The sequence below is a fragment of the Globicephala melas genome, chromosome 10 (assembly GCF_963455315.2).
Source record: "Globicephala melas chromosome 10, mGloMel1.2, whole genome shotgun sequence".
NCBI classification, from domain to species: Eukaryota; Metazoa; Chordata; class Mammalia; order Artiodactyla; family Delphinidae; genus Globicephala; species Globicephala melas.
Window position 1 is genome coordinate 68,438,375 of NC_083323.1, and position 23,094 is coordinate 68,461,468.

A 23,094-nucleotide genomic window follows, 5' to 3' on the forward strand; every position below is an offset into this window, starting at 1 on the left:
TTTTTTTCCTTTTTCCTTAGGAGACAGATCCAAAAAATTATTGTCACAATTTATGTCAAAGTGTTCTGCCTATGTTCTCTTCTAGAAGTTTTATGGTTTCATGTCTCACTTTTAAGTCTTTAACCCATTTTGAGTTTATTTTTGTATATGATGTGAGGAATGGTTGTAACTCATTCTCTTTTTTTTTTTTTTTTGCGGTACATAGGCCTCTCTCTGTTGTGGCCTCTCCCGTTGCGGAGCACAGGCTGCGGACGCACAAGTTCAGTGGCCATGGCTCATGGACCCAGCCGCTCCACGGCATGTGGGATCTTCCCAGACTGGGGCACGAACCCGTGTCCCCTCCATCGGCAGGTGGACTCTCAACCACTGCGCCACCAGGGAAGCCCTAACTCATTCTTTTACATTTAGTTTTTTAGTTTTCTCAGCACCACCTATTGAAGAGGCTGTCTTCTCCATTGTATATTCTTGCTTTTATTATTGAAGTTTAATTGTCCATAAGTGTGGGATTTTTTCTGGGTTCTCTATTCCATTCCATTGATCTATGTGTCTGTTCTTGTGCAGAACCATATTGTTTTGATTACTGTAGCTTTGTAGTATATAGTCTGATGTCAGGGAGTGTGATACCTTCAGCTTCTTTCTTTTTGCTCAAGATAACTTTGGCAATTGGGGTCTTTGATGATTCCACATAAATTTTAGGATTATTTGTTCTAGTTCTGTGAAAAATGTCATGAGTATTGCATTAAATGTGTAGACTTCTTTGGATAGTATGACCATTTTAACAATATTAATTCTTCCAATCCAAGAGCAAGGGCTATCTTTTCACTTCTTTGTATCATCTTCAATTTCATTCATCAATGTTTTATAATTTTCAGAGTATAAGTATTTCACCTCTTTGGTTAAGTTTATTCCTAGATATTTTGTTCTTTTTGGTAAGAGTTTAAATGAGATTTTTGTTGTTTTGCTTTTGCTTTTGGATAGTTCATTAATACTGTATAGCAAAGAAACAGGTTTCTGTATATTAATCTTGTATCCTGTAACTTTACTGAATTCCTTTATTAGTTCTAAACAGTTTTTTGGTGGAGACTTTAGGGTTTTCTGTATATACATAGTATCATATCATCTGCAAATAGTGACAGTTTTATTTCTTCCCTTCTAATTTAGATGTCTTTTATTTCTTTTTCTTGTCTGATTACTATGGATGGGACTTATAATATTAGGTTAAATAGAAGTGGTGGGCATAGAAATGTGGACATCCTTGTCTTGTTCCTGTTTTTAGAAGAAGAGCTTTGAGTTTTGCACTGTTGAGTATGATGTTAGTTCTGTGTATGTCATAAATGACTTTTATTATGTTGTGATATGTTTCCTTTGTAACAACTTTGATGAGAGCTTATCATAAATGGATGCTGAATTTTGTCAAATGCTTTTTCTGTGTCTATTGAGATGATTGTGTGATTTTCATCCTTCCTTTTGTTAATGTGGTGTATCACATTGATGTGCAAATATTGAGCCATCCTTGCACCCCTGGAATAGATCCCACTCGATCAAAATGTATGATCCTTTTTCCATACTGTTGAAATCAGTTTGCTAATATTCTGCTTAGGATTTTTACACCTGTATTCATCAAAGGTATTGGCCAGCAATTTTCTTTTTTTGTAGTGTCTTTGTCTGGTTTTTGTATCAGGGTAAAGGTGGCCTCATAGAATGAATTTGCAAATTATTCTTCCTCTTCAATTTTTTTGGAATAGTTTGAGAAGGGTAGGTATTATTTCTTTATATGTTTGGTAGAATTCCCCAATAAAGCTGTCTGGTCGTGAACTTTTATTTGCTGGGAGTTTTTAAATTACAAATTCAATTTTACTACTAGTGATTGGTCTGTTCAGATTGTCTGTTTCTTCCTGATTCAGTCTTGGCAGATTGTATGTTTCTAGAAATTTGTCCATTTCTTATAGGTTGTCCAATTTGTTGGCTTATATCTGTTCATAGTATTCTCATAATTTTTTGCATCTCTGTGCTACTGATTGTTATTTTTCCTCTTTCATTTCTTATTTTATTTGAGTCCCCTCTCTTTTCTTCTTAATGAGCCTGGCTAAAGGTTTATCATTTTTTTTTTTATCTTTTAAAAATCAGCTTTTTGTTTCATTAATCTAATCTATTGTGTTCTTTTGGTCTTTATTTTATTTATTTCCTCTCTGATCTTTATTACTTCCTTCCTTCTGCCTATTGGGCTTTGTTTGTTCTTCTTTTTCCACTTCTTTTAAATGTTAAGTTAGGTTGCTTATTTGAGATTTTCGTTTGTTTGTTTCTTGAGGTAGACCTCTATAGCTATAAACTTCCATCTTAGAACTGCTTTTGCTATATCCCATAGATTTCGGAAAGTTGTGTTTCCATTTTCATTTGTCTTGGGGTATTTTCTGATTTCTTCTTTGATTTCTTTATTGACCCACTGATTTTTTAGGGGCATGTTGTTTAGTCTCCACGTTTGGTTTTTTCCCCATTTTTTTCTTTCTGTAGTTGATTTCTAGTTTCATACTGTTGTGGTCAGAAAAAAATTATAAATTTTGAGACTTGTTTTGTGGTCTAGTATGTTATCTATCCTGGAGAATGTTCCATGTGCACTTGAAAAGAATGTGTATTCTGCCGTTTTTGGATGTAATGTCCTGTAGATATCTATTAAGTCCAATAATCATTTGGACTTATCATTTGTATCATTTAAGACCACACTGTTTCCTTATTGATTTTATGTCTGAATTAAGTGAGGTATCAAAGTCCCCTATTATTATTGTATTATTGTCAATTTCTCCCTTTATGTCTGTTAATATTTGCTTTATATATTTAGGTGCTCCTATATTGGGTGCATATATGTTAATGAATGTAATATCTTCTTCTTGTATTGATCCCTTTATCATTATATAATGCCTTTCTTTGTCTTTTGTTATAACCTTTGTTTTAAAGTCTATTTTGTTTGATATGAGTATTGCTACTCCAGCTTTCTTGTTTCCATTTGCATGAAATATTTTTTTCCATCCCCTCATGTTCAGCCTGCATGTGTCTTTACCTCTGACATGCGTGTCTTGTAAGCAATATATAGATCGATCTTGGTTTTTTCTTTTAATTCAATCAGCCTATATCTTTAGATTGGAGCATTTAGTTCATTGACATTTAAAGTAATTATTGATAGGTATGTAGTTATTGCCATTTCACTACTTGTTTTCTTGTTTGTTTTTGTAGTTCTTCTGTGTTTTTTTCTTTTTTTTGTTTTTTTCTTTGTGGTTTCATGATTTTCTATAGTGTCATGCTTGTGTTCCCTTATCTCCAGTTTTTGTGTATCTTTTGTAGGTTTTTGATTTGTGGTTACCGTGGGGTTTATATATGTTGACCTATAACTATATCTACTTGTTTTAAACAGGTAGTTCTGCAAGTTCAAGTGCATTCTAAGAGATCTACATTTTATACTCCCCTCCTCCACATTTTGCATTGTTTTATGTCATATTTTACAACATCTTGTTTATCTCTTTACTGTTTAATGTACTTATAGTTGATTTTACCATTTTTTGTCTTTTGATATTCATACTTGCTTATTTATGTGGTTGATCCTCAGCCTTTACTATGTATTTGTCTTCAGTAGTGGGATTTTTTTCCTTTGCTCTAGATTCTTATCTCTTGTTTTAACCTTTTCTTTCCCACTTAGAGAAGTTCCTTTTCTTCTTTTAGGGTAGGTTTAGTTGATGAACTCTTTTAGTTTTTGATTGTCTGAGAATTTCTTTCTCTTTTCTTAAATTCTAAATGATAATCCTGCCTGGTAGAGTATCCTAGGTTCCAGGTTTTCCCTTTCAGCACTTTGAATATATCATGCCACTCCCTTTGGCCTGCAAAGTTTCTGCAAAGAAGTCAGCTGATAGCCTTGTGGTGGTTTCCTTGAATATGACTCTTTGTTTTTTTCTTGCTGCCTTTAGAATTCTCTCTTTAAATTTTGCCATTTTAATTATGATATGTCTTGGTGTGGGTCTGGGTTCATCTTGTTTGGGACCTTCTGTGCCTCCTGTACATGAATATGTTTCCTTCTTCAAGTTTGGGAAGTTTTCATCCATAATTTTATCAAGTACATTTTCAACCTTCATCTCTCCCTCTTCTCCTTCTGAGACCCCTATAATGTGAATGTTGGTTTGCTTAATGTCCCACAGGTCCCTTAAAATGTTCTCATTTTTAAAATTTGTTTTCCTTTCTCTGATCTGATTGGGTTATTTCCATTATTTTATCTTTCAGATCACTTATGTGTTCTATATTACCTAGTCTGCTATTAATTCCTTCTAGTGTGTTTTTCATGTCAGTTTTTGTATTCTTCAGTTCTGACTGGATCTTTTAAAAAATATTTTCTAGTTCCTTGTTAAAATTATCACTGTGTTCATCTATTCTTTTCCTTAATTCAGTTAGCATTCTTACTACTAATGCTTTGAATTCTTTATCTGGTAAACTGTTTACTTCTTTTTTATTAGTTGTTTTTTCAGGAGTTCTCTTGCTCTTTCAATTGAGACAAATTTCTCTGTCTTCTCATTTTGCTTAACTTTCTCTTCTTTGTGAAATTAAGTGAAACAGTTTCTTATGACAGTCTGAAGTTGTGTCCTTATCTGGGAGCATCCTTATACAGTCTCTGTGTGCCCAGTGGCTTCAGTGGGAGAGCTGGATTTAACATGAACGCAAGTCACATTTTTCTTCACGGTGTGCTGCCAGCTATCGCCTTGGTGGGCGGTAGGTCTGGAGAAGCAGGGGCTAAGGTCAGAGGCAGGTATGAGCTGGAGCTTTTCCTCTTCTCAGTGGCCATGACTGCCCTATTGGGGGCAGAGGTGGGTCTCAAGGTTCTGAAGCAGAAGCCATGAGGTTTGGGTCTGAACCAGGTCTGTTCCCTTTAAGAGTGTGTTCTCCCCCACCAGATTTGGCATCTTCATCCCAGAGGGGAGCAGTGCTGAAGCAAGAGGGGCTGGTGTGCGCACTCTTTGTGTGTCATGACACGGACTGTCGTGGTTCTCAGTCAGCCATCTGGAATGTTTCTGATGCACTGTCCATGTAATTGCCAGTAATGGTTTCCCCCATGCTGCTCAGATAACACTTTGGGTTTGACCTGCTTCTGTGTCTCACAGTCATGCTCCCAAGTGGAGCTCGAGCATTCACTTGGCTCGGGAGAGGCCCACCCTGGGAAGTTGTGGGAAACCTACCAGCCACTAATGCAATTTTCAATCTGCCCCCTCCACCCTTCTTTGGGAGCAAGCAAGGATATGTGCCCTCTTCATGAGTGGAGTCCTGGCTTCCCATATTCCTCCTGTTAGTTCCACAAGCTCTCTAACCCACCAACCAGGCTCATCTTCCTTGTGTCAGACCACAGAGCTGGGGATCCCAATATTTGTCTCAAACTGTTGCAACCCCAAGAAGAATCTCTACCTGTATAATCTCCCTTTTCCTCTGAGTCCTCTCCCAGGGGCACAGGTCTTGATCCAATGGCTTTTCTTCCCCTCCTACACAATTCCATGTGGATTTTCTTACAGCTTTGGTTGTACAGGAGTCTTTTTGCCAGTCTACTGTTAAGTTTTCAATGAGAATTGTTCCACGTGTAGATGTATTTCCAATGTGTTTGTGAGGGGAGTTTTGTGTCTTCCTAGTCCACCATCTTAATTGACATACTTCCTTCCCTATGTATTTTAGATGTAATTTTCAAATTCTATAATATAGCTTTCTGGGAGTCTGGCTGGAATTAAATTGAATCCATAGATCATAATAGAGATAAATGGCATCATAACAATATCAAGTCTTCCAATCCATGTACATGATCTATCCATTTATTTAGATCTTTAACTTGTCTCCATGATATTTTATCATGTACTGTATACAGGTCTTGCACATATTCTGTTAAATTATTCCTACACATTTCATATTATTGATGCTGTTCTAAAGGGTATTTAAAATTTGTAATTTCCAATTTTTGCTAGTACCTAGAAATAAAAAGGGTTTTATATTAATTTTACATTCTATGAACTTGCTAAACTCTCTTACTATTACTAATGGGTTTCTTTTGGTGATTTCCTTAGGATTTTCTACATAGATGATTATATTGTTTTTGAACAAAAATAGTTTTACTTCTACTTTCCAACCCATCTAGGAATTCCAGTACAATATTGAGTGAAAAGGCTAAGAGCTAACTTCCTTGATTTGTTCCTGATTATAGAAAAAAACCATTAAGTATGATGCTGTGGATTTATGTTTGATGGCATTTATCAAGTTGAGGAAGTTCCTTGTATTCTTAGTTTACTGAGATTTTGTATCATGAATGAGTGCTGAATTTTGCAAAAAGGTTTTCCTACATTTACTTAGAAAATAATATATATATATATATATATTTTCTTCTTCTTTAGTTTGTTAAAATGTTAAATTGCATTGATTCTTTATCAACCTATAAAACTATCCCTGGGATGAACCCTACTTAGTAATGTTAAAACTTATTCTGGATTCTATTTGCAACATTTTCTTAAGAATTTTGCAGTTAAATTCAAAAAGTGTATTGGCCTGTAGCTTTCTTTTCTGTAATGTCTTTGAATGCTATTGGTATCAGGGTATTTTGGCCTTGTAGTTTGAGTAAGGAAGTGTTCCTTCCTCTCTTAGTTTCTCATAGGATCATTTGAAGAAAACAAATTCTACTAGTACTATAGATTTAGAAATAAACAATATAAGGTGAGATTGGAATTCTGTGTTTTATAATGTTTTACAATATACACACTATAATATTTCATATAGAAGATATATATGCCATAATGTAAAATTACAGACAAACATTAAATCAATAAAACATGTTATCTAAATATTTTTGTTATTGTGAATTCTACAGAAGTGAATTATAAGTCAAAACAACAGGAAAGAGAAGCTCTCTTGTGTAAACAATTTAATAAAAATATTTTGAAAGCAAAGCTTATGTTACATCAACGAAGAATAGTAATGGGTAGGGTGTGGACAGGGAGAAAAATATATGTTGGATTTCTCATCTTATATAGGGTAGAATTAACCCAAACCTTTTCATTCCTGGCTTTCAAATTTATAAAAAACAAGATTTAAAAATGTTTTTATAGGACTTAAATTTTATTACTAGTAGAACTAGAAGAAGTTTATATAACTACCAAATTTCTGCAGAGTTTGAAGGAAAATATAAATGGTCCACATGTTGTGTGTATGTATTTGTATGTGTGAGTGTGTATGCATCCACACATACATACCAATGAGTAAAAAAAGAAAACTCAAGATGAGACCTACAATTAGAATTTGAGAGAAAATCAATTTTATTCCTCAATTAAATAAAAACATATTCATTTTTTTCAAAGAACAACAACAACAACAACAACAGCTGTTTGGGTGGGCCAAAAAGTTCGCTCGGGATTTTCTGTGCCATCATATGGAAAAACTCGAACGAACTTTTTGGCCAATCCAATATATGCTTCTTAAGCAGATTTTCTAAAGACAAAGTGTCAGAGAATGTTAAACAACAACAATCAGAACAATGATGGATGCTCAAGAATTATCAAGCAAGGACAAATAAATGAAAAACATGTGGAAGTTGGAATGTAAAGCAAAAAACTTAAGCAGGACTAGAGAGACATCAATAAAATGTATACACATAAATGAAAAAAGAACAATGACATGTATTAACAGAATGAATAAGTTAACTTCAGGATAAAGGAAAACAAACAGCAAAAAACCTTAGAAAAAAATTAACCAAACAGAGTTGTGTGAGTGACATTACACACCCATTTCAGCTTTTAACAAGTTAAACTGGCTTAAAAATAAATGAGTACAGAAATTTTAAGTTATATAGTTACTAAAGTTAAACCAAGGTGTTTATGAATATATATATGCCAACATATTTATATAAAACATATAGTATCACAAATCATAGCCTATTACTTACTTAAATATTTTAAACTTTCCATTGAATACTGTCATAAACCTCCATGTACCCGTCATTCATCTTCAGTAACTGTTAACTCCTAGCCTATATCACGTCATCCCACTCTGGATTATTTTAAAGCAAATCCAAGGCATCATACCATCCAACTACTAACATTCACTTTTTATCTCTTGTACATAATTTCAATAACATTATTACGTTAAAAATGGACAATTATTTACTAAATATGATCAAATATATTTTTAGTGATGAAATTTCCCCAATTGTCTCATAAAATTAAAAGAATCTATTTGTTAAATTTAGGAGGATTGCAAGTCAAAAAGAAACAGCTACAATCAGAATACCAACTGTACAGTCAAACACACGAGAAAAATTCTAGAAGAAAATACATCAAAATGGTAACAATATTTTTCTGTGTTTTAAATGGAAACTTTTAAAATTGTCTTTTTTCATCATCTAATAATTTTCTAAATTTTCTAGTAAATATTCAAAAGACCATTGCAGTCACTCATTATCATGATTAAACTAATGATGTGTTTATTAAATAAGATCAGCTTAATCTGGTTAAGAATGGTAATCAAGTTGTTAGCTAACTGTTGGTTGCCTTTTTTTAGTACATTAATTTCTGAAGGATTTGTCTATGTGTAAAATACAAAAAAAAAGAGGGATTATTAATTTAAAAAAAGCACATTCTTTTTAATATTATTTTGTCCCTAAATGGAATTTTAAAGCATTGTCCCCGTTAGCCATCATGCTCATTAAGCTTCCAAAAGTAACTCTCCTTAACCAAATGCATTGCATTTTCAGATTTATTACAAAGCTGAGTCCAGAAAGAGTTAAAGTGGTGTTAGTAAAAAGTATGTATATTTGTATTACTATGCTATTTATATCCAAGAAGCTCATTACAGGAAATCGTCTGGATACTCAGTGGTATGTTTGAACCATAGGTCTGTTTCATGTCTTGTCCCTGTTAAGCTGATGTTTCTGCATGAAACTAACTGCACTTAAACTCTTATATTTATTTTTCTGTCTCTGGGCCCTGGCTGAGGCTTCTTAAGATAGTTAGAAGATCTTCTATATGGACTTTCTAGAGGTAGCTCTTGTTTCTGTGGTATTAAGAGGCAGAGTGATTTGGCAGATAGCAAAATTCAAATATGTGTAGGCTGTCCCTTGCCTCCTCTTCCTCTCTGTGCATCACACACACACACACACACACACACACACACACACACCACATACACCTCTTCCTTGTTCTCTGAGGATCTCTGATAACTCCAAGGATCTGAGGACATTTCATTTTATATTGGCCTCAAAGTTTAGGCAGAGGAGAAATACTTCAGGTAGGAAAATAGAGACATACTCTGCATATTCCAACCTGCTTTCTAGATACCTAATTTTCTCACGATACTACTCTGTTGTTGGTAATCTAATGTGTTGTCTTCCCAGGTGTTTACAAATGTAAGATTTGGATTTGAATTTTCATTGCGAAGAAGACATTTAATAAAACTTCAGTTCTAGAATTTGATATTCAGTTACAAACAAGTGGGGGAAGGAGGTTGGGTTGTCATTGGTATGTTTCGGGCCAGTAGGAGAAGAAATTTCCGTAGTTCCCCCTAAATCGTGCAATATCAGCAGTAGTACATTCTTCTGGTCCCGGGTAGGACAGCATGTTAGCTGGCCTATCCTCTGGAACAATGCTCTCTATCTCCAGTACATGCACTCACCCAAAGATAGGCACCTAGTGTTCAATAGAGTTTTGAACAAAAAGGTCTGGGTGACTTTCCATAGCCTGCCTAAGCAATTGCTTATGTGTATGATTTAAGGGGCACCGATAGATTGAAGACCCCTAATCGCTCTCTAGCCTGCCTTGGTGTCTATAATAAGCACCATTAGAGTAACTTCTTTGAGTTATGGCAGTTCAGCCCTAATGGGAGGAATAACATTAACCTTTTAGAACCAGTTTAAATGTTTGTATTGCTTAGTTTAAAAGATTAGTTGACAGTCATCTAGAATGAATGGAGCACAAAACACATATGTTTCTGGGGAGAAGGAGGGAGTTTGGGAAATTGTGTGTTATCAGAAGTGTCATTGCAAAGAAAAGCCCTGCCCAACCTGGACAGCATGAAGGTGGTGGCTTTCTTGAGAGAGTGTTGTCTAATTAATTAGTTACCTCACCTTCTTCTGGCAAATTCAATTCAGTGTTGTGTTTCTCTCCAAAAAATGTTTAAGCTTTGGTCAAATTGTTCTAGTCCCATTCTCCTGATGCCTTACATTTGGTTTCTCAGTTATGTTTCTCTAACATAGTTTGTGTTCTGGTGATTTTAAACCTCAGAATATAGTTTGAACATAGAACAAAGTAAATGTCTCGGGTTGTACAGATTGTAAATATTTCCACATAAAAAATGAGATGCTTTTATGTTTTGAGTTCAAGTTATACGTAAGTTGTATAATAAGATGTAATAACCTGAATGTATAACATCCTCGTTCATACAACCGAGCTCTAAAGTCTGATGTATACAGAATACAGGTCTTAGATGAGCATAACCTCTATGTTGGCTTGTTTCTGGAATATGATTATCTCCAGTCTGTGTACCTTGAATCTGACACTCAAATAAAACCCAAAAAGAGGAGTGTGGTGAGAGAAGAAAGTTAACTCCCCTGAAATCATTGCCTCAATTTTTCTCTGAGTGCTATTTAATGCATATTCACCAAATACGTAAACCTACAACAGACCTTTGAAACAATGATTTCTAGTTTAATATGGAAAGTCAGAAATGCTGGTTCATGGCTCCAATTCCCAATTCTAACTCTTTCCCTTGAGTTCTAATCGAAACTTCTATGAATGTACATTTTAAAGACCAAAACTGGCGTCCCCCCTAGGAAGTAAAGAGGAAACAACGTGTCAAAAATCCAGGGTAAATCGACAGTAATTGTATTGTTTTTGCAGCCCATGATTATATCCAATCTTCATGATTCTGAATAGAAAAGACAGCCACAAAGGCAACATGACTCTGAGATACCGACTGTCTGCACCCGACTCTGAAAATACAGGCAGAGCCCAGCTCACACAGACTTTAATCTGGGTCATTTAAAAAAATTTGGTCTTTATCTAAAGCACAGTGAGAATCTATTGAAGAGTTTTAAATAGGAGAGAGATTTTACACTTTTAAATAATCACAAGGGCTTCAGTGTAGAGAGTAGTTTGTAAAACAGCAAGACTGTGTTCAAGACTAGGAAGGATGACAGCACTGGAGATGGGAAAAATGGAGAGTTTTAGGAAATAATCTAGGAGGAAGTAAAATGGGGAAGCCTTGAAGATTGATTGACTGTAAGTGGGTGGCAGAATTGGAGAAGTAAAAGAAGAAAATAATAAACACATGCTTAGCTGTAAGAGAATTATTTAATTTTATCCAGCATCTCTTTCTATTTAAAAGCAACAAAAATGGAAAAAAAGTCTATTAAGTAAGGAACAGAAGGAAGCTTCCTTCTAGTCATAGACAATATCAGTCTTAAAATAATAAACAAGCTCATATAGTATATAGTTTGACACAATGTAGTTTCAATTCTAAGATGCCTATTATTTCAGGATTTAATGTTTCTGAAATCAAGTGTGTTCTACAATTACAACTTTAACAATTTCCTGGTCATCAATCAGAAGACTACGTCATGTGCTATCTACGCTGTATAGAATTGCTCAGTCTCTCATTTCTCTCTTATTTCCTTTTCTACCTTAGAGAGATAAAACCCCCTTTCTAAAGTCAAATATTCCCCTGTTAGTCTCCCAAGGCTATTTTCTTTCCATTGTATTTTCATTCTTCTGTTTAATAAAGTCAGACAGACGTAGATTCAAATTCCACATGCCCTCCTTATCAGTTATGTCACCTTGATCAGATAATGTAACCTATCAGAATTTCAGTTTCATCATCTTAAAGTGGGGATGAATGAACACTTATATTCCAGAGTTGTTTTGGTTTTAGGAGGGCTTCATATGTGAAACATCTTACATTATAACTGATGAATTATAGCTGTTCAATAAATTATAGTTATTATTATTTCGCCAAGGTGCCCCTCTTTCATGATATGCTACAAAGAAGTGAATGATGTTAAATTATATTAAAATCAACTTAATGCGTACCAAACTCTACTCATATCATCACCCCCTCATTTTTTCCATGGCATCTTTATTTCCTGATTACTTTATTCCAATTCATGTTGTAGATGTTCCGTCATTCTTTGAATTCTCCCATCTCACTAGAATTCTAACATCTGCTCTGTTGCTGTCTTATTGCTTCTATCTCTAAAATTTGCTTATATTTGTCTCTGTCTTTCCATTTTCATTTATTTTTATTCGCATCTCCATCAACTCTTAACCATCAGCAACTTAAAATCACTGCAGTAGCCACCTAGACTGTGTAACCCACTTCTACTCTCTCATTATCACCTGCCAACATCTGTCCTTCCGCCCATGGCCATGATGCTGTATACTGTCTCAAAAAATTTTGGAAGTTTCCCAATAAATAGTCACACTCACCATTTAAGCTCTTCCATGTCCTGTTTACATTCAATCCTTACAATCTTACATCACATTATTCTCCTGCAAGGTGTTCGTAGCTCAACATTAGACTACCTGCTGCTACACAAATATTCTGAATTTTCTTTTGTTTGAAAATTCATATTTTCCTTCTGCCTGGACATCTCATTAAAATCAATGAATGAAATCCTCTTAAGGTTTAGCTAAAATGCTTATTCTTCCAGGATGCTTTTTCCTTCATTCAGCCCATTTGACCAACTATAAAGAAGTCTGCCTATTCTGAAACTCCATAGCACTTTAAACCTCAAGTGTACCCCTTAGCCTATAAGAACTTGCAGTATAACTTTACAATTTATGGAATATCTCTCTGACTCAGGGTTATTATGAAATCTGTAAGTGCCCTGGGAAGCTAATCATTTTGTTCTTGTTCAAGAAGACACTTTCTAGGTATGTTTTTACCATTTATTTGGAGAAGGGAATGAAAGTTGCATGGGAAATGAACAGAAGTAAACCACTATCATTCAAGATGTTCTCTAAAAATTCAGCCTTGGATCCCCACATCATATCTCACTTTGTAAGCAAATCCAATGCACTTGTTTTAAAATTAACATTAATAGTAACCTATTATTTAAGCAAGCGCCTTAAGAATGTTCCTCACCCTACACCCAGTCTGTCCTATCAAAAGTTTCTTCTGCCACTTATAAGGACTTCTGATATACACATTGTCTTCATTTTATTATATGTATTATGCCCCAATGAAGTTTTAGTACCCTATTTAGACTTGTATCCTAGGCAAATTACTTGACTATCTTATTTATACTTATACTATACTATACTTATACTATACTTATACTATACTCTGATCTCTGGGGAACTTTCAGGTGCTGAAAACAATCTTTGTAAAAAAAGATCCCAACTCTTTGAAGCAAAATAAATTATGTCATAAGTAATTGCATGTTTTTAGTTCATACTAAATCAATACCTGTTTTGTGGGGAAAATGAGAATTCAGTGGACATCTGAAGAAGTATCTGATGATAATGAATGATGGAGGGGAAAACCAATTTAACTCTGAGTACCAATTTATTGCCTCTTTTAACAATTGTAGGCCAACCTGACACATCTTCTCTCCTCACTGATAGTTACCATTTCAGTTTTTATTATTTTATTGTGACATTTAAATTTCTGGACATGAACTGTTAATAATGTCAATGTTACATGTAAGTGATAAACTACTCTGAAGGATTTTTAACACGCACACATACAAGATGTTTATTTTAATTGGTGTACTGCAGTATTTGTAGTGAGATACAAAGATGAAAACAGTTCAGATTAATGACTCTCTCATCTCTCATTTTGACAGCCCCTTTTTCAAAGCATTAGTATTACCCACTTAGAAAGTGGATCGATGCCAATGTTTAGAGCATTACTTCTTCCTTCAGCGCACCAGATGGTACTAAAAATTCAAAATATTTTCTACAACAGCTGTATCTTTAACAACAAAATTAATACTAGCCAAAATACCACTGCTATGTGAAGAGAATAATGATCAGGCTCTTAAGTTTAATATAACTAGCTCCATTCTAGGGAATAGTAAGAAACAAAAGCAACGAAAACCAAAAACATAATCTGATCAACTCTTGCTAGATGTCAATCAGGTGTGCTGTCTGGTATCAAAAACCTGAAGTGTAATCTGAGTACATTTATCACGGAACAGCTGCTCCTCTCGGAATGTGAATTACACCTTCCTCTGGAGCAACCATTAATCCATTGACACATTTTCAGCACTAAGTTTTCCCAGAGAGCATCATAATTTTATTTGATCTCTTTCTTTCTTCATTTGAGGAAATAAATCTTTTAAGGAGGATTTGACTAGAAGTTAATCTTGAAATTCTTTTTTTTATATACAGCAGGTTCTTATTAGTCATCAATTTTATACACATCAGTGTATACATGTCAATACCAATCGCCCAATTCATCACACCACCACCCCCACCGCCCCACGGCTTTCCCCCCTTGGTGTCCACACGTTTGTTCTCTACATCTGTGTCTCAGTTTCTGCCCTGAATACCGGTTCATCTGTACCATTTTTCTAGGTTCCACGTATATGCGTTAATACACGATATTTGTTTTTCTCTTTCTGACTTACTTCACTCTGTAATGACAGTCTCTAGATCCATCCACATCTCAACAAATGACACAATTTCGTTCCTTTTTATGGCTGAGTAATATTCCATTGTATATACGTACCACATCTTCTTCATCCATTCATCTGTCGATGGGCATTTAGGTTGCTTCCATGACCTGGCTATTGTAAATAGTGCTGCAATGAACATTGGGGTGCACGTGTCTTTTTGAATTGTGATTTTCTCTGGGTATATGCCCAGTAGTAGGATTGCTGGATCATACAGTATTTCTATTTTTAGTTTTTTAAGGAACCTCCATACTGTTCTCCATAGTGGCTGTATCAATTTACATTCCCACCAACAGTGCAAGAGGGTTTCCTTTTCTCCACACCCTCTCCAGCATTTGATGTTTGTAGATTTCCTGATGATACCCACTCTAACCGGTATGAGGTGATACCTCACTGTAGCTTTGATTTGCATTTCTCTAATAATTAGTGATGTTGAACAGCTTTTCATGTGCTTCTTGGCCATCTGTATGTTTTCTTTGGAGAAATGTCTATTTAGGTCTCCTGCCCATTTTTGGATTGGGTTGTTTGTTTTTTTAATATCGAGCTGCATGAGCTGTTTATATATTTTGGAGATTAATCCTTTGTCCGTTGATTCATTTGCAAATATTTTCTCCCATTCTGAGGGTTGTCTTTTCGTCTTGTTTATGGTTTCCTTTGCTGTGCAAAAGCTTTGAAGTTTCATTAGTTCCCATTTTTTCATTTTTGTTTTTATTTCCAGTTCTCTAGGAGGTGGCTCAAAAAAGATCTTGCTGTGATTTATGTCAAAGAATGTTCTTCCTATGTTTTCCTCTAAGAGTTTTATAGGTTTGGTCTTACATTTAGGTCTCTAATCCATTTTGAGTTTATTTTTGTGTATGGTGTTAGGGAGTGCTCTAATTTCATTCTTTTACATGTAGCTGTCCAGTCTTCCCAGCACGACTTATTGAAGAGACTGTCTTTTCTCTATTGTATATCCTTGCCTCCTTTGTCATAGATTAGTTGACCATAGGTGCGTGGGTTTATCTCTGGGCTTTCTATCTTGTTCCATTGATCTATGTTTCTGTTTTTGTGCCAGTACCATATTGTCTTGATTACTGTAGCTTTGTAGTATAGTCTGAAGTCAGGGAGTCTGATTCCTACCACTGCGTTTTTTCCCTCAAGACTGCTTTTGTTATTCGGGGTCTTTTGTGTCTCCATACAAATTTTAAGATCTTTTGTTCTAGTTGTCTAAAAAATGCCATTGGTAATTTGATAGGGATTGCATTGAATCTGTAGTTTACTTTGGGTAGTATAGTCATTTCCACAATATTGATTCTTCCAATCCAAAAACATGGTATATCTCTCCATCTGTTGGTATTATCTTTAATTCTTTCATCAGTGTCTTATAGTTTTCTGCATGCAGGTCTTTTGTCTCCCTAGGTAGGTTTAGTCCTAGGTATTTTATTCTTTTTGTTGCAATGGTATATGGGAGTGTTTTCTTCATTTAACTTTCAGATTTTTCATTATTAGTGTATAGGAATGCAAGAGATTTCTGTGCATTAATTTTGTATCCTGCCAACTTTACAAAATTCATTGGTTAGCTCTAGTAGTTTTCTGGTGGCATCTTTAGGATTCTCTATGTACAGTATCATGTCATCTTCAAACAGTGACAGTTTTACTCCTTCTTTTCCAATTTGTATTCCTTTTATTTCATTTTCTTCTCTGATTGCTGAAGCTAGGACTTCCAAAACTACGTTGAATAATAGCGGTGAGAGTGGACAGCCTTGTCTTGTTCCTGATATTAGAGGAAATGCCTTCAGTTTTTTATCATTGAGAGTGATGTTTGCTGTGGGTTTGTCATAAGTGCCCTTTATTATGTTGAGGGAGGTTCCCTCTATGCCCACTTTCTGGAGAGTTTTTATCATAAATGGGTGATGAATTTTGTCAAAAGCTTTTTCTGCATCTATTGAAATGACCATATGGTTTTTCTCCTTCAATTTGTTAATATGGTGTATCACACTGATTGATTTTCATATATTGAAAAATCCTTGCATCCCTGGGATAAATCCCACTTGATCATGGTGTATGATCCTTTTAATGTGTTGTTGGATTCTCTTTGCTAGTATTTTATTGAGGATTTTTGCATCTATATTCATCAGTAATATCAGTCTGTAATTTTCTTTTTTTTGTAGTATCTTTGTCTGGTTTTGGAATTAGAGTGATGGTGGCCTCATAGAATGAGTTTGGGAGTGTTCCTTCCTCTGATAATTTTTGTAAGAGTTTGAGAAGAATGGGTGTTTAGCTCTTCTCTAAGTGTTTGATCGAATTCATCTGTGAAGCCATCTGGTCCTGGACTTTTGTTTGTTGGAAGATTTCTAATCACAGTTTCAATTTTATTGCTTGTGATTGGTCTGTTCATATTTTCTATTTCTTCCTGGTTCAGTCTTGGAAGGTTATACCTTTCTAAGAATTTGTCCATTTCTTCCAGGTTGTCCATTTTATTGGCATAGAGTTGCTTATAGTAGTCTCTTAGGATGCTTCGTATTTCTGCGGTGTCTGTTGTAACTTCTCCTCTTTCATTTCTAATTTTATTGATTTGAGTCCCCTCTCTCTTTTTCTTGATAAGTCTGGCTAATGGTTTATCAATTTTGTTTAACTTCTCAAAGAACCAGCTTTTAGTTTTATTGATCTTTGCTATTGTTTTCTTTGTTTCTAATCATTTATTTCTGCTCTGATCTTTATGATTTCTTTCCTTCTGCTAACTTTGGGTTTTGTTTTTTCTTCTTTCTCTAGTTCCTTTATGTGTAAGGTTAGATTATTTTTTGAGATTTTTCTTGTTTCTTGAGGTACACTTGTATAGCTATAAACTTCCCTCTTAGAACTGCTTTTTCTGCAATCCATAGGTTTTGGATTGTCATTTGTCTCCAGGTATTTTTTTATTTCCTCTTTGATTTCTTCAGTGATCTCTTGGTCATTTAGTAATGTAGTGTTTAGCCTCCATGTGTTTGTGTTTTTAACGTTTTTTCCCCTGTAATTCATTTCTAATCTCATAGCATTGTGGTCAGAAAAGATACTTAATATGATTTCAATTTTCTTAAATTTACTGAGGCTTGATTTGTGACCCAAGATGTGATCTATCCTGGAGAACATTCCATGCTCACTTGGCAAGAAAGTGTAATCTGCTGTTTTTGGATGGAACGTACTATAAGGATCAATTAAATCTATCTGGTCTGTTTTGTCATTTAAAGCTTCTGTTTCCTTTTTTATTTTCATTTTGGATGATCTCTCCATTGGTGTAAATGAGGTGTTAAAGTCCCCCACTAGCACTGTGTTACTGTCGATTTCCTCTTTTACAGCTGTTAGCAGTTTCCTTATGTATTGAGGTGCTCCTCTGTTGGGTGCATATATATTTATAATTGTTATATCTTCTCCCTGGATTGATCCCTTGATCATTATGTAGTGTCCTTCCTTGTCTCTTGTAACATTCTTTATTTTAAAGTCTATTTTGTCTGCTATGAGAATTGCTACTCCAGCTTTCTTTTGATTTCCATTTGCATGGAATATCTTTTTCCATCCCCTAACTTTCAGTCTGTATGTGTCCCTGGGTCTGAAGTCAGTCTCTTGTAGACAGCATATATATAGGTCTTGTTTTTGTATCCATTCAGCAAGCCTGTGTCTTTTGGTTGGAGCATTTAATCCATTCACGTTTAAGTAATTATCGATATGTATGTTCCTATGACCATTTTCTTAATTGTTTCAGGTTTGTTTTTGCAGGTCCTTTTCTTCTCTTGTGTTTCCCACTTAGAGAAGTTCGTTTAGCATTTGTTGTAGAGTTGGTTTGGTGATGCTGAATTCTCTTAGCTTTTGCTTGTCTGTAAAGCTTTTTATTTCTCCATCGAATCTGAGTGAGATCCTTGGCGGGTAGAGTAATCTTGGTTGTAGATTCTTCCCTTTCATCACTTTAAATATATCATGCCACTCCCTTCTGGCTTGTAGAGTTTCTGCTGAGAAATCAGCTGTTAACCTTATGGGAATTCCCTTGTATGTTATTTGTTGTTTTTCCCTTGCTGCTTTCAATAATATTTTTTGTTTTTAATTTTGCCAGTTTGATTACTATGTGTCTCAGTGTGTTTCTCCTTGTGTTTATCCTGTATGGGACTCTCCATGCTTCCTGGACTTGGGTGGCTATTTCCTTTTCTATGTTAAGAAAATTTTCCACTATAATCTCTTCAAATATTTTCTTGGGTCCTCTCTCTCTCTCTTCTCCTTCTGCAACCCCTAAAATGCAAATGTTGTTGCATTTAATGTGTCTTCATTTCTTTTCATTCTTTTTTCTTTATTTTGTTCTGCAGCAGTGAATTACACCATTGTGTCTTCCAGATCACTTATCCATTCTTCTGCCTCAGTTTTTCTGCTGTTGATTCCTTCTAGTGTAGTTTTCATTTCAGTTATTGTATAGTTTATCTCTGTTTGTTTGTTCTCTAATTCTTCCAGGTCTTTGTTAAACATTTCTTGCATCTTCTCAATCTTTTGCCTCCATTCTTTTTACGAGATCATGGATCATATTCACTATCATTATTCTGAATGCTTTTTCTGGAAGGTTGCCTATCTCCACTTCATTTAGTTGTTTTTCTGGGATTTTGTCTTGTTCCTTCATCTGCCTTTTTATCTTGTCTATCTTTCTGTGAATGTAGTTTTTGTTCCACAAGCTGCAGGATTGTAGTTCTTCTTTCTTCTGCTGTCTGTCCTCTGGTGGATAAGCCTATCTAAGAGGCTTGCACAGGTTTCCCGCTGGGAGGGACTGGTGGTGGGTAGAGTTGTGTCTTGAAATTCTTTAAGTTGCAATAATATTATCTTTTTTATTATAAGATATAAAAGATCTTGTGAAGAATATGAGGACTTTAAGTCTGGTTTAAAATAGGGCTTGACATATATAACTTAAATCCAACAGTCTGATGAACCTATGCATCTGATTTGTGCATACCCACAAAAATATTAAACAGGTTATTAGTTAGAAAGTCATAGAAACAGAAGATAGAGATGATGATGAGTATTAGTCTGAGTGTAAAAGGAATTAACTTAAAGTATTAATAAACACCTATAGGAAGATGAAATAATAGTAATAAGGATTTTATTCTTTTCATTCATTTAAGTGAGTAAAATAACACACTAGGTAAGTATTTTATATAGTTTTAAGAAAATAAAGAATGCAAAAGTAATGTTAGGTTGATACTATTAACTTTTCAAGAGAAATTTTGCTTCAACATAAGACTAATTATTAGTTTATTTAGTGATCTGCCCTTATGATTTTAAGATATATATGTCTCTCCTGAAGTCAAAGCACAATTGTTATGGTGAAATAGATTATTTTAAAACTAACTTCTATCCAATAGAATCTAAAGAGAGAAAGTTTACTGAGGGACTACTTAAAGTATAGATTAGGAAAATGTCATTTGCACTTTTGTCATTAAGAATCAGAGAGATCAAACTCCCTCAGGTATGCTTTGAATGATAATTAAAAGGCAGTCAGGTGCTCACTTCAACAGCAGATATCCTAAAACTGGAATGATGCAGAGAAGATTAGCATGGCACCTGCACAAGGATGACAAGCAAATTTGTGAAGTGTTCCATATTTTTGAAATCAGAAAGAAAAAAAGCAGTCAGTAAAATATTCTTGATAAGGGGAATGAAGACAGCCAATTGCAATTTTAAAATCAAGGTTTCTCAACTTCAGAATAATTGATTTTGTGGATGTATAATTCTTCATTGTTGGGGAGAGAAGAGCTGCCCTGTGCATTTTAGGATGTTAAGCAACATCCCTGGTTTCTCCTCACTAGATGATAGTAGCACCCTTAATTGTGACAACCAAAAGTATCTCCAGGCTTTACCAAATGTCTCCTAGGACACAAAGTCTTTCTCATTTAAAAACCACAGTTTTAGGCTGACAATTTGCAGCCTTTAGGTATGGAATTTATTTAGGGAGCTCAAAATAATGACAAGGAATAACATCAGATGTAAACTCCTTGAGGGTGTAGACTATCATTTTATCATGACTTCTTAGTATGGCTCTTGTAAAAAAAGAGGCAACTAATAAAGGAGGAAAATTACAAAATCAAGCTTAAGGAGAATTGCAAAGAATTCTAATTTACATCAGTAAATATCTGGGGCATAGTTGTGAAAATGGATTAAAAGGATGCTAAACAAATGAGGAAAAAGCATTAGTTCAGGGTGAATTTTACATGTAGGAACACTTATCAGAGATTCCATGCACAATTTTAAACAGTTAAAAGTAGTTTTAATTTACTTAGTCTGTTGACTAAAACCTTGATTCAAAGCTAGTACTAGCTGAAGATGACAATATGATACACCAGGAATATCTCCCTACTTAGAAAAAAAATTGCACTGTCAGATGTAACTATTTTGAAACTCTAGAGCTGCTGAAGGCTTGCAACTTCCAGGGAAAAACTTGGATGGTAAGTTGTAGTTAATTTCAGTCAATTTTAGCTCTTAGTACAGTAGAAGCTACCCTTCACCTCAACCACCACCCCAAGCCACGTGGCAGGCAACGCACATACAAAAATCAGGAAAGTATGACCTACTCAAAGGAAAAAGAATAATCTACAGAAACTATCTCTGAAAGACCTAATGGCTGATATACTAGACAAATACTTTAAAACAATTATTTTAAAGATGTTCAAATAACTAAAGGAATATGTAGAGGAAGTCAAGAAAATGATGTATGAACAAAATAGAAATATCAATAAAGAGAAAATCTAAAAAGAAACCAAAAAAATGCTGAAAAGTACAATAACCAAAATGAAAAATTCACTAGAGGGATTCAAAGGCAGATTTGAGCAGACAGAAGAATCAGCAAACTTGACAATGGAAATTATCAAGGCTGAGGAACAGTAAGAAAAATGGTGAGGAAATCCAACGGAGCCTAAGGGACCTGTAGGATGCCATCACATATGCACCATGGGAGTCTCAAAAAGAGAAGAGAGGAAGACAATAAAGGATAAAGAGAATATTTGAAGAAACAATGGCTGAAAACTTCACAAATTTGATGATAGACGTGAATATAAACATCCAAGAAGCTCAATGAACTTTAAGATGAACTAAAAGACCCATGCTGAGAAACATAATAAAAATTTTAAAAGCCAAATACAAAGACAGAACCTTAAAAGCAGCAGAACAAAAATGAGTCATCACACACAAGGGATATTTATTAAGAATATCAGTAGATTTCTCATCAGAAACTTTGGAGGCCAGAAGACAGTGGGTCAATATAGTCAAAGAACTAAAAGAAAAAAAAAAAACTGTCAATGAAGAATCCTATATCCAGCAAAACTGTCCTTTAAAATTGAGAGAGAAATTAAGACATTCCCAGATAAACAAAAGCTGAAGGAGTTTGTGACTACTAGACTGTCCTGCAAGAAATGCTGAAGGGAATCATTCAGAGAAAAATGAAAAGACACTGGACAATGACTTGGAGCTGTATGGAGAAATAAAGGTAAATACATGGGAAATTATAGTTATCATTACTGTAACTTTTGTTAGTATATCTGAATCCTGTTTTACATAATTTAAGAGACTGATACATTTAAAAGGATTATTAGTTTATGTGATAGGGCACACAATATATAAATATGCAATTTTGTGACATCAACAACCAAAAGAGGTGGGGATGGAGCTGTAAAGAAGCAGAATTTTTGTATGTTATTGAAGTTAAGCTGGTATAAATTCAACTTAGAGTGTTATAACTTTAAGATGTTAAATGAAATCTCCATGGTAACCACCAAAAAAATAGCCATAGAATATACACAAAAGGAAAGGAGAAAGAAATTTCTCCCTAACAGTAATTGCTTTAAATGTAAATGAATTAAACTCTCCAATCAAAAGAAAGAGATTGGTAGGGTAGATAAAAATGCATGATCCAACTGTATGCTGTCTACAAAAGACTCACTGGCAATCCAAAGTTTTGTAGGTACCCATGGCTTACAGTGCTATCCCTTCAAGCTGTGCTCACAGGTTGTTAAAAATAATAAATGGCAGGCTAGATTTGACCTGCAGGTTGTAGTTTGCCAACCTCCAGTCTATATGACTAAAGCATGTAAAGATGTCCCCTTTAAAGTTAAGAAGTTGCTACTGTGCCATTAAGCACCATAGCAATCCATGAGTTTCTTTGCATTTTGGAGGCAAGGTGTATTACACTGAGGTATAAATATAATATTTTTACCTTTAGCCTGAAATGCTGGTTTTGACTGGGTCCATAGAAAGAAAAAGTGGTTCAGACGACAATGGATGCAGTTCTGCCACTCACCTGACACAGAGATTTCAGTGGTTCTCATGGTGTTTCTAGCAGATTAAAAGACCATGTGAAGAATATGGCATAGTGGAGGGTCTTAGGATTTCAGAGCACAGCCTTAAATTCTTTGGCAAGTATCTGCTTTCGAAAAACTTTAACCTGGTAT

The 23,094-nt window shown here is 34.7% G+C and overlaps 1 non-coding gene across 1 annotated transcript; it reads left to right on the forward strand.

The window, feature by feature from the left end:
- Positions 1-20,153: 20,153 nt before the first annotated feature.
- Positions 20,154-20,260, forward strand: LOC115841453 (U6 spliceosomal RNA). The gene has a single exon (XR_004034825.1). It is a non-coding gene; the product is annotated as a U6 spliceosomal RNA (small nuclear RNA).
- Positions 20,261-23,094: the final 2,834 nt, after the last annotated feature.